This window comes from Passer domesticus, chromosome 13 (assembly GCF_036417665.1).
Source record: "Passer domesticus isolate bPasDom1 chromosome 13, bPasDom1.hap1, whole genome shotgun sequence".
NCBI lineage: Eukaryota > Metazoa > Chordata > Aves > Passeriformes > Passeridae > Passer > Passer domesticus.
In genome coordinates this window covers 16615692-16627938 of record NC_087486.1, presented here as the reverse complement: position 1 = coordinate 16627938, position 12247 = coordinate 16615692, and the positions used below count along the sequence as shown (strand labels likewise).

Below are 12247 nucleotides of genomic sequence, written 5' to 3'. Positions count from 1 at the left end.
CACTGGGGGCCAGGGTTGAGTTGAGGTGTTGGGGCTGGGCTGGACTCGATGATCTTGGAGGTCTCTTCCCACCCAGTTATTCTGTGAATTCTGTGACTCAGGGACCTGCCAGCACCCAGTGTGGCACCGCCCTGTGCCGACCCCAGGACATGGGGATGTTGTTTCTGGGTGTCAAGCAAGCCGTGAGTCCATCCTGAGTGGTGTTTCCTGCTGCTTCCCTCGGTGGCTGCCATGGAAATCCAGCCCTTCCCAAACAAGGGCTGCTCCTTTCCCCTCCATGCTTGTTCTCCTCATGCTGCTCGTGCTTGGCTGCTCTCTCAGGGCAACCCAGTCCCAGTGATGCCTTGTGCAGGCTGGCCTAGAGCAGAGACTGGACAGAGCTAAACAATAAAGTAGGGATTTATTAGGAGGCCTCAATGGATCCACCTCGGGCAGCACAAGAGCCCAGCCAGGGCTGCACCCCAGGTGAACCAAAATGGTCACAAAATGCACGACCGGTCATGGGGTCTGTCACTTTTATCAGTTCTGTTCCATTTGTATATTGGAGTTAATTGTCCAATTACAGCTCCAGCCCATGCAGTCCCATCCTGCTTGTTTTCCTCTCTTCAGCTCACGTTGTTTGTGCTCTTGGGCCTGAGATTTGGATCCTTTGTCCTTGGTCCCCAGCTAGAGAAGGAATTGTTTTGTCTCCCTGCTCTGTGCGGAGAGCTCACCATCCCATAATATGAACCCAGACCCACAGCCTAAAGCAGCACAGAACCTGAAAAACATAAAAGCTGGAACCTGAGGCATCACAAGGGCTGCTGATTCCTGCTTTTCTCCAGCTGGGAAAAAATCATTGGACACCCTGACCCGCCAGTGTGGCCCCACTGTGGGCTGCAGCCACGCTCCTGCCTGGTTCCAGGGAGGGGATGGGGCAGCAGGAAGCCACCTCTGCTCCTGTGGGAATGCTGAGAGTTCTCCACAGTGCTGTGCTCATCCCATTCCCAATGGATGCACTGGAAATGGGAATGGTGTCTCCTCAGCTTCCCCAGCATGGCAGAGTGCACTGATGGCCAGGAATGGGATTCCAGGATTTGATGGGCAGGAATAGAATTTCAGGATTTGATAGCCAAGGATGGAATTCCAGCATTTCCTGTGGGATTTGGGCTCCTGGCTGATCCATCTCCAGGGAAGCAGGATGCTCCTGGCGTGGGGCAGGCTGGGACACAGCCCCAGCTCCCTCCTAGGCAGGGGCTGCGTTTTCCAGCTGCCAGCAATTTCCATGAAAAACCTCATCAGTGCAGTCAAAACACATTGGCTGAAACTCTTCAATTTTGAGGGGAAAAAAAAAAGGATATTTTAAGCAATGTCTTGGTCAACAGATAGAAAACCTGGGGAGCCTGGAGGAAGAGAAGGGGAATTTTAAAGGGAATTTTCGGGGGCCAGGAGAGCTTGTGAGGGTTGGTGAGCCCACTGAGGGTTGAAGACAAGGCATGGTGGTGACAAAGTGGCCCAAACCTCGGTGTGGGGACAGGCACTGCAGTTGTGAGGAGCTGTCACACGTGGAAATTCCCAGCTTGGGAATGCAGGGAGAGATCTGACAGGATCCTGAGCAAATCCCAGGACAAAGGAGCCGCAGCTGCTGCCAGCCAGGCTCTGCTTTGCTCATTCCTGGCAATCTGCAAACACAATTTTGCTGTGACAGGTCCAGTTCCTGATGGCATTTTTGTCTCCTAACCTGATTGTGCTCTGGAATGAAGTGGCCCAGGAGTTCCTCAGTCCCACGACATCCTTGGGAGGCAGCTTTGGAGCCAGGCTCGGAGCTTCCAGGGTGCCCAGCTGGAAATGAAGGAGCTGCAGCACTGCTGAGGTCCAAGGTGCTGCGAGCACATTTCTTGCTCAAGAGATCAGCATTTCATGGCCTGTCCCCAAAAAAGGGATTTTTTTTGAGGGGCAGATTACTCCAGAGGTTCCTCAGCACGTGGTCAGCCATGGGATGATGCTGTGGGTGCTTCCAGGGCCTGCAGGATGAGGGAGTGGAGCTCCAGAGCTCCCTCCCCTCTCCTGACCAGGTGAGACATGGAATAAGATAACCAGAGAAGCTGTGAGTGCCCCTGGACCCCTGGAAGTGTCCAAGGCCAGGCTGGATGAGGACTGGAGCATCCTGGAGCAGTGGGAGGTGTTCCTGCCCATGGATCTGATCCTTAAATCCCTTCCAACCCAAACCAGTCTGGGATTCCATGATCCAGTCATTGCCACAGCCCCAAATGCCTCCAGCACAGAGCATTCCTTGGAGCACACATCCTCTCTCAAACAATTCAGGATTTTATCTTTTATGGTGATTTTGCCCAAATCAAAGGGAAAAAAAAAGTATTAAATATGTCTATTCCCATCTTATTTTATTTTAACAGGATTAAGTATCCTTGTGCTATCAAAATGTCTGTTTCAACATTTGCAGACTGAGGAATTTCTCTCTCTGTTCCAAATGACATTTAGGAACAAAATTGAATCTAAGTGTTCCTTCTACTTGTGTTTGAAACAGTCCAAATTGCAGTGACGTATTTGGGCTTTGTTGACACGGAACATTTGGATTAATCCAAAAGAAACACTTCCCGAACTTCATCTCCAGAAAACACTCAGACTTTGATGGGCCTGTTTCATTTGCAAATGAAGAGGAAAAAAAGAGGGAGAAAAAGTCACATCCTCAGCATTTCCTGGGAAACTGCTGCTCCTTTCCTTCCCCGTGGTCTCTGAGGGCTGGGCTGTGCTCCGGGGAGGAACCAGCCATGGATCGTGGGCAGCTGGGGCTGCTGGTGCTGGGCAGGGTGGGGGGATGCAGTGCAGGTGGCACTGGGCAGACTGGGACCGTGGCACCTGGGACTGGTGGCCCCGTCCCAGCAGTGGGACCTCCCAGTCTGATCCAGGCTGGTTTTCTAAGAAGCCCAGAGAAGCTGGAAGCATCCAAGGCCAGACTGGACAGGGCTTGGAGCAACCTGGGATAGTGGAAGGTGTCCCTGCCCATGACAGGGGCTGGAATTAGATGAGTTTTAACATCCCATTCCATATTCCATGATTCCATCATTCCATGATTCCATGATTCCAAGATTACATCATTCTATCATTCCATCATTCCATCACTCCATCACTCCCTCATTCCAAGATTCCATAATGCCATGATTCCATCATTCCCTGATTCCATGATAAGCTGTCCCAGAAGATGCCACCCACCCTTCTCCCAGCCCTCAGACCTGGTTCCTACAAGCTTGGATCAGCCATTACCGCATTCCTAGGGATGGGAAGCTTTGTATACCACTTCCAGCCAGCCCTGGAGCACATCAGGAGCATTTGGAGCAGCGGGAACCTCATGGCCTGCAGGGAGCACCAGCAGTGATGGATGCAGTGATGTCTCTGCTGCTGCGAGTCAGCCTCAGCGCTCCTCTCCCACTCTGTGGGCATTGTTGGCTTATCCGTGTCCTCCATCCATCAGCTGTGAGCTCTGTGTGCCAGGGCACGGCTCATTGGCAGTGATTACACAGAATCCCAGCATCACTGAGGATGGGAAAGCCCTCCAGGATCATTGAGTCCAAGCTGTGCCTGATCCCCACCTTGTCCCCAGCCCAGAGCACTCCCTGCCACCTCCAGTCCTATCCAGGACACCTCCAGGGATGGGCACTCCAAACCCCCCCAGGCAGCTCCTCCCAATCCCTGAGCACCCTTTCCATGGGGAAATTCCTGCTGGTGTCCACGCTGAGCCTGCCCTGGCCCAGCCTGAGGCCGGTCCCTCTCCTCCTGTCCCTGTTCCCTGGAGCACAGCCCGACCCCCCCGGCTGTCCCCTCCTGTCAGGAGCTGTGCAGAGCCACAAGGTCCCCCCTGAGCCTCCTTTTCTCCAGGCTGAGCCCCTTCCCAGCTCCCTCAGCCTCTCCTGGGGCTCCAGCCCCTTCCCAGCTCCGTTCCCTGCCCTGGACACGCTCCAGCCCCTCCAGGGCTCTCTGGCCATGAGGGCCAGAACAGGACACAGCCCTGGAGGTGCCCCAGCAGGGCCAGCACAGGGACAGGCCCTGCCCTGGTGCTGCTGTCACACTGGTTTTGATCCAGGCCAGGTGCCCACGGCCTCCTCGCCCCCCTGGGCACCCCTGGGCTTGTTTCTTCTCAAGTCTGATGCTGCTTCGCCTGCTCAGACAGAGCTTTGCTGGAATTAATAAACCAGCAAGGCACAGACCCTGCACTGTGTCCCCTCCCTGTCCCCCCATCCCTGGGCTGCGGGTGGGAGATGTCACCAGGAAAGGGTGGCATTTTTCAGGTGGGGTGAGGAGAGCCTGAGATATTCCCTGAACAACAGGGCAGCTTCCAGCAAGTCACCTAACAAGGAGCAGGCGAAGAGCAGCCAGCAGAGCTGCTGGGAGCTGTGGTGGCTGGGACGTGATGTCCTGGGGACAGGGGGACAGTGACTCACTGCAACCTGCTGCAGCGGGGGAGGGAAGGCAGATGAACTCATGCTGCCAAAGAGGGGAAGGGGAATCAGATGGGTTTTACAAATATATCAGGGGAGTCTCAAATACTGGCAAGAAAGTAGAAGCCATTAATAAATTAGGAAGAAGATTAAATTAATGATGACTCTCAAATGGCTGAAGCACTGCAGAGCCTTCTAAAATCTGCCTTTAACCAAGAAGAAAAAAAAAAAGAAAAAAGAAAGGGAAGAGAAGAGAAGCTAAAGAGTTTCTGTGGACAATAAGAAAACAAAGGAAATCTTGTCAAATTGTCACATTTGAATCTTAAGGAAAGGCAGGTGAAGCTGAGCAGGGCTGGGGGCAGGCAGAGGGCCCGGGGTGGGACCAGGCTTCTGGAATAAAGCAGAGCCCACAATGGCGTTGTTTGAGTTAGAGAGGAGCAGGAAACTGCCCGAGGGGTTGGGCAGAGGAAATGCAGCAGGCTGCGAGGAGGGACAGAGACAGCAGCAGCCAGAACTGCAGGCTCCATCTTCAACCCCACCGTGGGCAGCCCAGAGCCAGGGAGGCTTCTGGAAATAAAGGATTTGGGCAGGGCACCAGCCCTGCACCCACAGCCTCTGCAGGGGCGTTTGTTCACCCACAGAATTCCTGCCCTTCCCCACACTGCCCATGGAACTGGGGAGAAGGCTCCTTCCTTCCTTTTCCTCTCTGGAGCTGCCAGCTCGGTCCTGCTGCTTCCAAGGGAGCCATTCTGGGCTTCTGGGTCTGGGAGTGCACTGGGGGATCCAGACAATCAGAGGAGACAGTGGAAAGTCCTCACTGGGCGCAGAGATGGGGACAGCAGCTGTAGGTGCAGCAGCTGGATGGTTCTGGAATGGGAATGTTGATTTCATGGCACCTGGACAAAATGTCTTATTGCACAGGAATGGGAGAGTCACTGAATGACAGAATATTCTGGGCTGGAAGGGATCCCCAGGGATCATTGATCCAGCTTCTGTCCCTGCCCAGACCCCCAGCAATCCCCCCTGTGCATCCCTGCTGTCCTGGAGCTCTGGCAGCCTCGGGCCGTGCCCATTCCCTGGGGAGGCTGGGCAGTGCCAGCACCCTCTGGGGGAGAACCTTCTCCCAAAATCCAGCCTGGCCCTGCCCTGGCCCAGCTCCAGCCGTTCCCAGGTGCTGTCCCTGTCCCAGAGCAGAGCTCAGAGCTGTCCCTGCTCTGTCCCTCAGAGGAGCTGCAGCCCCGGGAGCTCTGCCCTCAGGCTCCTCTGGGAAAGAGCCAAGAGCCCTCAGCCAAGATGCCCCAAGTCCTGACCCAGAGGAGCAGGACAGATGCCACTCTCCGAGCTGCTGGCTCTCTGCAGGACCAGGGAAGCCTGGCTGGATCAGTCCCACACCCTCAAAAATGATCATTTTGCATCATTTTCCTTCACAAATACAAGAACCATGGCTGGGTTTAGCCCAGAGCAGGGATTTTGGCCCACATTTGGCAGGAGAAAGCCCTGCAGGAGAGAACCCCAGGCAGAGCCCTGGGGCTGCCCTGGAGAAGCCCTGCAGAGCCTGGGGCTGGGCTGGGCCAGCAGGATGCTGTGGCAAGGAGGGGATGCTGCAGGACCAGCATGAAGACAGGGGTGATTCCAGAGTGTCCCATGGCTCCTCTCTCCACCCTGCTGCTCTGGCAGCTGTTTCCTTCCACACCTATCCCAGCACGAGGATAAAAGGGGTCTCAGGAGGTCACTGAGGAGCACCCATCAGATCCCAGGGCCTTGGTGTGGGCAGAGAGGCTCCTGCAAGAAGATGGGACACCCCAGGATGTCCCCAAGCATCCTTAGGGACCAAGCTCCCTGCAGGGTCAGGCCTGGCCACAGCAGGGCTGCCTGGGTGGTGCTGGCAGCAGATTCCCACCAGGATCCCAGAGCCTGGGCACAGCTGAGGCCCAGGAGACACAGCCACAGGACAGAGGCACCAGGGAGGGGCTGGAGGAGGGATGGGATTTGGGAGGCAGATTAGATGAACTCAATCTGTCCAGCTCTGCTGATCAATCACACAGGCAGGGGCTGGATCCCTGTCTCTGCGTGCCTGAAGGGTGGAAACTGAGGAGATGGAAATACTCACTGGAGTTGGGGGCTCAGGGGGGATGGGGAATGCCAGGGCTGCTGACTCAGCTCTTCCTGCCCTCCATGATGGTTCCTCAGGGGCAGGGATGGGGCTGAGCCCCAAGCAAAGAGTGCCTGGGCAGCAGGGGAAGCTCCTGGCCCATGGCTGAGGGTCAGGGAGCTCTGTGGAAACCATCTGGGATGAGGGGATGGAGCAGGGAGATCATGGTGGGGAAACTGCTGTGCAAGGAGAGCAGCGGGGTGAGGAAGGGGGGATGGGACAGGTAAACCCTGCAAAGGTTGGACAGGTAAGAATCTGCCAAGATTGGAATTTCTGTCGTGTCTGTGCTGTTCCAGACCCTGGTTTGGCACCGTGGTGCTGGGGGATGTTCCATCAGCCCTGCAGGGATGTCAGGGCAGGAGCCGTGGTGGGAGAGCCCAGGAGAAGGGAATGGGGTCCCTCCGTGCAGAAATCCAGGCTCAGGGATGGAGCTATCCAAATAGCACAGGGACAGAGGTCACCCCAGTCCTGTCATCACCAGGAGTGTGGGCAGGGCTGGGATTGGGATCCATCCCTGCAGGCATCACTCCCTTTGCAGGCACATCTCCAGTGCCGTGGAGCTGCTCTGTGTGTCCCCTTCCCTGTCTGCAGCAGCACTGGTGGCTTTAGGGTGTCCCCCCTTCAGTGTCCCCCTCTCAGCTCTGCTGTTTCTCGGGGCCTCTGGCAGAGCTGTGCCTCATTCAGCCTCTTTATCTGTTTTCATTTTCTATGCACACCTCTGGGGCACTGCTCAGATATAAAATAATCAAAATGACAGTCCCCAGATAAAGGCCACTTCTGCGAGGAACACGCCAAGCTCTCGTGGCAAAGCACACAAATGGAAGTTTATTTTCTACCTCAGCACCTTTTGGGCCTTGCAAGTGTTGGATCCAAAGGAAAACCTCCTGCTCAGCTCTTTCCCACCTGTGAAACGTGGCGCAGTGCATAAAGTTCAGAGGCAGGAGTGAATAACAGCGACTTTCATTAAGTGTCAAGTGAAAGCAGAGCCAGGCTGGAGCCTAATTCCAGTTGGGACCCGTTCAATAGCAAATTAACCTGCCAGTGATCTCCCAGGAGGCTACTGAGCAGAGCAGGAGGAATAATTTGAAACCAGGTTTGGAGAGCTAGGTAATATCTTTTTTATTAGATCAGCAGATAATTTGTAGCCAGATATTTATTCTGCAAGCCTCTGTGTGCGTGAGGAGCCCTCTGCCTCCCCCGCTCCCTCCCAGATCCCTGAAAACCCCTCTGGATATTCCCATCACGGAGGCCAGACCCGAGCAGGGCTCGGGGTGCCCGGGAAGGGCAGGGGGCACTTTGGGGTTTGTGTGACCCCTCCCTGGCCGTGCCCAGGGGAGGGGAGGCAGAGCGAGGATGGCCACGGGCATGGCCGAAAAGGCTTTTCCCCTTTTTTTTTCCTTTTTCCCTGGCTGCTGGCAGGGAGAGGCCGGGCAGGCGGGCAGTGCCGGAGCAGCATTACCTCACCAGCGCCGAGCCGCGTTGGCTGCAGCGCCCGAGGAGGAGGAGGAAGAGGAGGAGGAGGAGGAGGGGGATGTTATCTCCTGGCAACCCCCGCGCCTGTCACATCCATCACGGCAGCGGATGCAGCGCAGGACCCGCAGCCCCGGTGCCACGGGGATCCTGCAGAGGAGGGCTCCCATCCCTTGGAAAAATACACCCTTGGAATGAGCTTTTCTGGGGCCGTGGTGACAGGGATGGCAGCTCAGGGATGAGGGAGCAGGAGCGAGGGCAGTGCTGGGAAATCAGGCTGGAGAGGCTGGGCCCAGAGGCAGAAATCCCGAGCTTGTCCCAGCTGATGGGTCAGGACCCCCCTCACCCCCAGGGAGGGGCTGCTGTGGCACTGAGGGTCCTTCCTGCAATTCCAGCTGGGATTCTGTCCATGCTGGGACACAGAGCTGCCAGCACGGTGTCCTCCAGGAGGGGAGCCCAGCAGAGCCCAGCTCCACGAGGAGCTGCTCCAGTCTGGGCCAGTGGATCCCTCTGCAGCCGCAGCCAGGCCACTCCGCTTTCCGGCATGCAGATTTTCACCTCTGGCTCCCAAAAGGGGCACGATGAGGTGAAATATTCGTGCCCTCTCCGCTGGGGGACGAAGCCGCGTGTGCATCCATCCTCTGCCTTTGGCCAGAGATTCCTTCCTGAGCACCCATCCTCTGCCACTAACCAAAATTCCTTCCTGAGCACCCATCCTCTGCCTCTAAACAAAATTCCTTCCTGAGCACCCATCCTCTGCCTCTAAACAAAATTCCTCCCTGAGCACCCATCCTCGGCCACTAACCAGAATTCCTCCCTGAGCATCCATCCCTGGCTCCGAGCCCTCCCGCGGGGTTGGTGACTGCGGGGCCGGGCAGGCGGCACATCCCGGCAGGAGCAGCACACGCCTGTGGATGAGAGGCAGGAAAAGCTGGGAATCGCCCCGGGGCTGCCAGCCACGGCCTCTCCGGGCTATCGGAGTTCCTTCAGCCTCAGCCGGACCTCCGGCAGCAGCCTGTGCAGGGACTTGCACTGGAAGGGGAATGGGAATGGGAGTGGGGGTGGAAATGGGAGTGGGGATGGGAATGGGAAGGGGAAGGGGAAGGGGAAGGGGAAGGGGAGTGGGAAGGGGAATGGGAAGGGGAACGAGGCACTGGGCAGTGCTGGGATGGACTGCAGCAGGAGCAGAGCAGATCCAAGGGGATCTTGGCTCCTCCTGAGCTGCTCTGAGCCACGGGCTCAGCTCGCAGCCGACTCAGCACCGGCCCCGCCCTGGCAGCCCCGGGATGCTCCTGGCAGCTCCCGGGCAGGGATGGCGATGGCGCTGGAGAAGAGCCGCGATGGCCCCGCACCTCCTGAGCATTCCACGCTCCCGGGCTCGCGGCAGTGCGGGAGAGGGGAGGGGGAGGGAGGGGAGCGGGGAGGAGCGGGGGAGGGAGCGCCTGATGAGGAATCCGGGAATGGGAGGCAGACAGAAAAACTAATCGGGGATGATTGAGGGAGAGCAGGAGGATGAGTGAAAGATTGAGACAGAGTGATAAAGAATATGTCAGACGGACAGGAAAACTAATAAAGAATAATAACAGCCCCTGGCCCTGCGCAGCGCCCGCACCCGCCTCGGGCTGAGCGGGGGGGCAGGCTGGGTGTGACACGCACCCCTGCCCAGGGACACACGGGGACACGGTGTGTGTGTGTGTGTGTGTGTCTGGGTGTGACACCCACCCCTGCCCAGGGACACACGGGGACACGGTGTGTGTGTGTGTGTGTGTGTCTGGGTGTGACACCCACCCCTGCCCAGGAACATGCTCTGTGTCCCCCCCCCCGGACATCTGGTCCTGCACAGAGCAGCTCTGGTAGCTCAGCCTTGCACTCACAGCCACGTTGGTGCCCCCGGGGAGGAGGATGGGGGTGTGTGGGTGTGCAAACCCGGGTGGCACTGCCCCCCCACTTGTCACTGTCCCCAGGCTGCTGGGGACCCCCCTGCCCAGCCCAGGGGGAGGGTGAGGTGCTGAGGGAGGTTTGCCCTCACCAGGTGTGTCCTACTGGGTTAGGGGCACACCCAGCTGGCCAGCCCAGCATGCAGGATCCCACAGAGCCCTTCCCTTCCCTTCCCTTCCCTTCCCTTCCTTCCCTTCCCTTCCCTTCCTTCCCTTCCCTTCCCTTCCCTTCCCTTCCTTCCCCTTCCCTTCCCTTCCCTTCCCTTCCCTTCCCTTCCCTTCCCTTCCCTTCCCTTCCCTTCCCTTCCCTTCCTTCCCTTCCCTTCCCTTCCCTTCCCTTCCCTTCCCTTCCCTTCCCTTCCCTTCCCTTCCCTTCCCTTCCCTTCCCTTCCCTTCCTTCCCTTCCCTTCCCTTCCCTTCCCTTCCCTTCCCTTCCCTTCCCTTCCCTTCCCTTCCCTTCCCTTCCCTTCCCTTCCCTTCCCTTCCCTTCCCTTCCCTTCCCTTCCCTTCCCTTCCCTTCCCTTCCCTTCCCTTCCTTCCCTTCCCTTCCCTTCCCTTCCCTTCCCTTCCCTTCCCTTCCCTTTTCCCCCTCCCGTGCTCTGACCCCTCATGCCCAGGGCAGAGCCGTGCCTGTGCCAGCCCCTGAGCTGTCCCCTGCTGTCCCCAGAGGGGCTGGTGCCTTCAGTCAGCTCCAGCCTCCCGCTCTCTGCTGTCTCTTGTGAGGTCAAACAAGTGGAGAATTCCTCCTGGAGCAATGTCCCTGCTGCATCCCCAACCTGCCACCACTGGGAAGCTCCAGGCAGGGAGGGGTGGGTGGCTCTGGGTGTGGGCAGCTCTGTGGCACTGGTTTGGGCTGGTTTGGGCACTGCCAGGGCAGTGCCATGGCTGAGATCAGCATGGTGGCAAGGGACAGGGATGGGGGCCAGACTCACGCTGGCCAGACCCTGGCTGTGACACATTCTCTGTCACCAGGGCTGGGGACACGCTGCCGAGGCAAGCAGGAGCTCTCCAGGCACCGGGCAGGCTCTGGGGGTCCTGAGGAGGGGAGGGGATGGGAGGACAAACACGAGGGATGAAAGCCAGGAGGGAGAAGGCTGGAGGTGACATCCCACGGCTCCAGGGTGAGCACGGTGGGGTTTGGTGCTGCCTGGTGCTTCCCAGGCAGGGTGAGGATCTCTAGGAGCTCACTTGTGCCTGCACAGGGGAAAACCAGCACCCTGAGGCTCAGGTGGGGCTGGTTGTCCCTCACATTTGGGATCCCACGGCACCCCCGGGCTGTGTGAGTGCCTGTGGAGGTGCCAGCTGCTGCGCTCAGCCCTGCCTGGGGGCTGTGCCCGAGCACATTCCAGCATCCATCGGCCGGAGGCGGAGCCCTGGAACAGCGAGTGGGATCTGATCATCTCTTCATCTCCTGCACATTTGAGTCATGAGCATAATTCAGCAGTTTCAGGCTACGGGGAGGCTGGGGAAAGCAGCCCCTCCAAGCTTCTCCTCCTTGGGAATTGTCTGTCCTTCCCCACCCCTCACCCCAAGCACCCTCACCCTCACTTGGGGTGCAGAGGATGCCACCACATTTGGGATGAGCTGGTCTGCACAGCCAGGGAGCTGTGCCATGGCAGAGCTGCCCTGGCAGCCAGAGAGGCCCTGGGAAAGGTGCCATCCTTCCCAGCAAGCTTGGAAAGGGCAGGGATGTGCAGAGCTTTTCCCGGGAAAGGACCGCCATGCCCTGGTGTAAATTCCTGCTGGTGTAAATCCTGCAGGACCCACTCATGAGGGGGTCGTGGATCTGCTCTCGGGGAGCTGCGTCTGTGTGTGGATGGAGCACCCGGACCTGCCCAGTGCCAGGGAACCAGAACCAGGAGCAGAGCAGTGACTGGGATAGGATGGAGAGCCTGGGGAGGGATTTAGGGTGAGGATGAGGGCAAGAAGGCTCCATCCCTCCTGACACTTTCCCAGTGCTTCCCCACATCCCTGTTCTGCCCACCAGCCCTTGCCAGCACTCTGCAGATCCATCCCCACTCTCCTGGCTCTGTTACAGCCGAGTCCCTCTGGCCCAGAGCCCTCTGCTTCCTTCCAGGCTTTCCTTGAAGGCCTCTGTTCCCTTTTCCTGACCACCAGGGATGCACCCTCGGGGTGGGTGCTCATGAGATGGCCAGGCCAAGGTGGCCTCTGTCATCCATTCCCTAAGGATGCACATCCTCCTTTGGCAGCCCTCAGCTGTGTTTGGGTAGAAAGAACTGATTTTGGGGCTTTTC

General features: G+C 57.9%; 1 long non-coding RNA gene across 1 annotated transcript in view; it reads right to left on the bottom strand.

Annotated features, from left to right (window-relative positions):
* Positions 1-505: 505 nt before the first annotated feature.
* LOC135280088 (uncharacterized) overlaps positions 506-12247 on the bottom strand; it is a 302017-nt gene continuing 290275 nt past the window's right edge. The window contains exon 4 of the long non-coding RNA XR_010347158.1: positions 506-760. This is a non-coding gene — a long non-coding RNA (uncharacterized LOC135280088). The remainder of the gene's footprint in view (positions 761-12247) is intronic.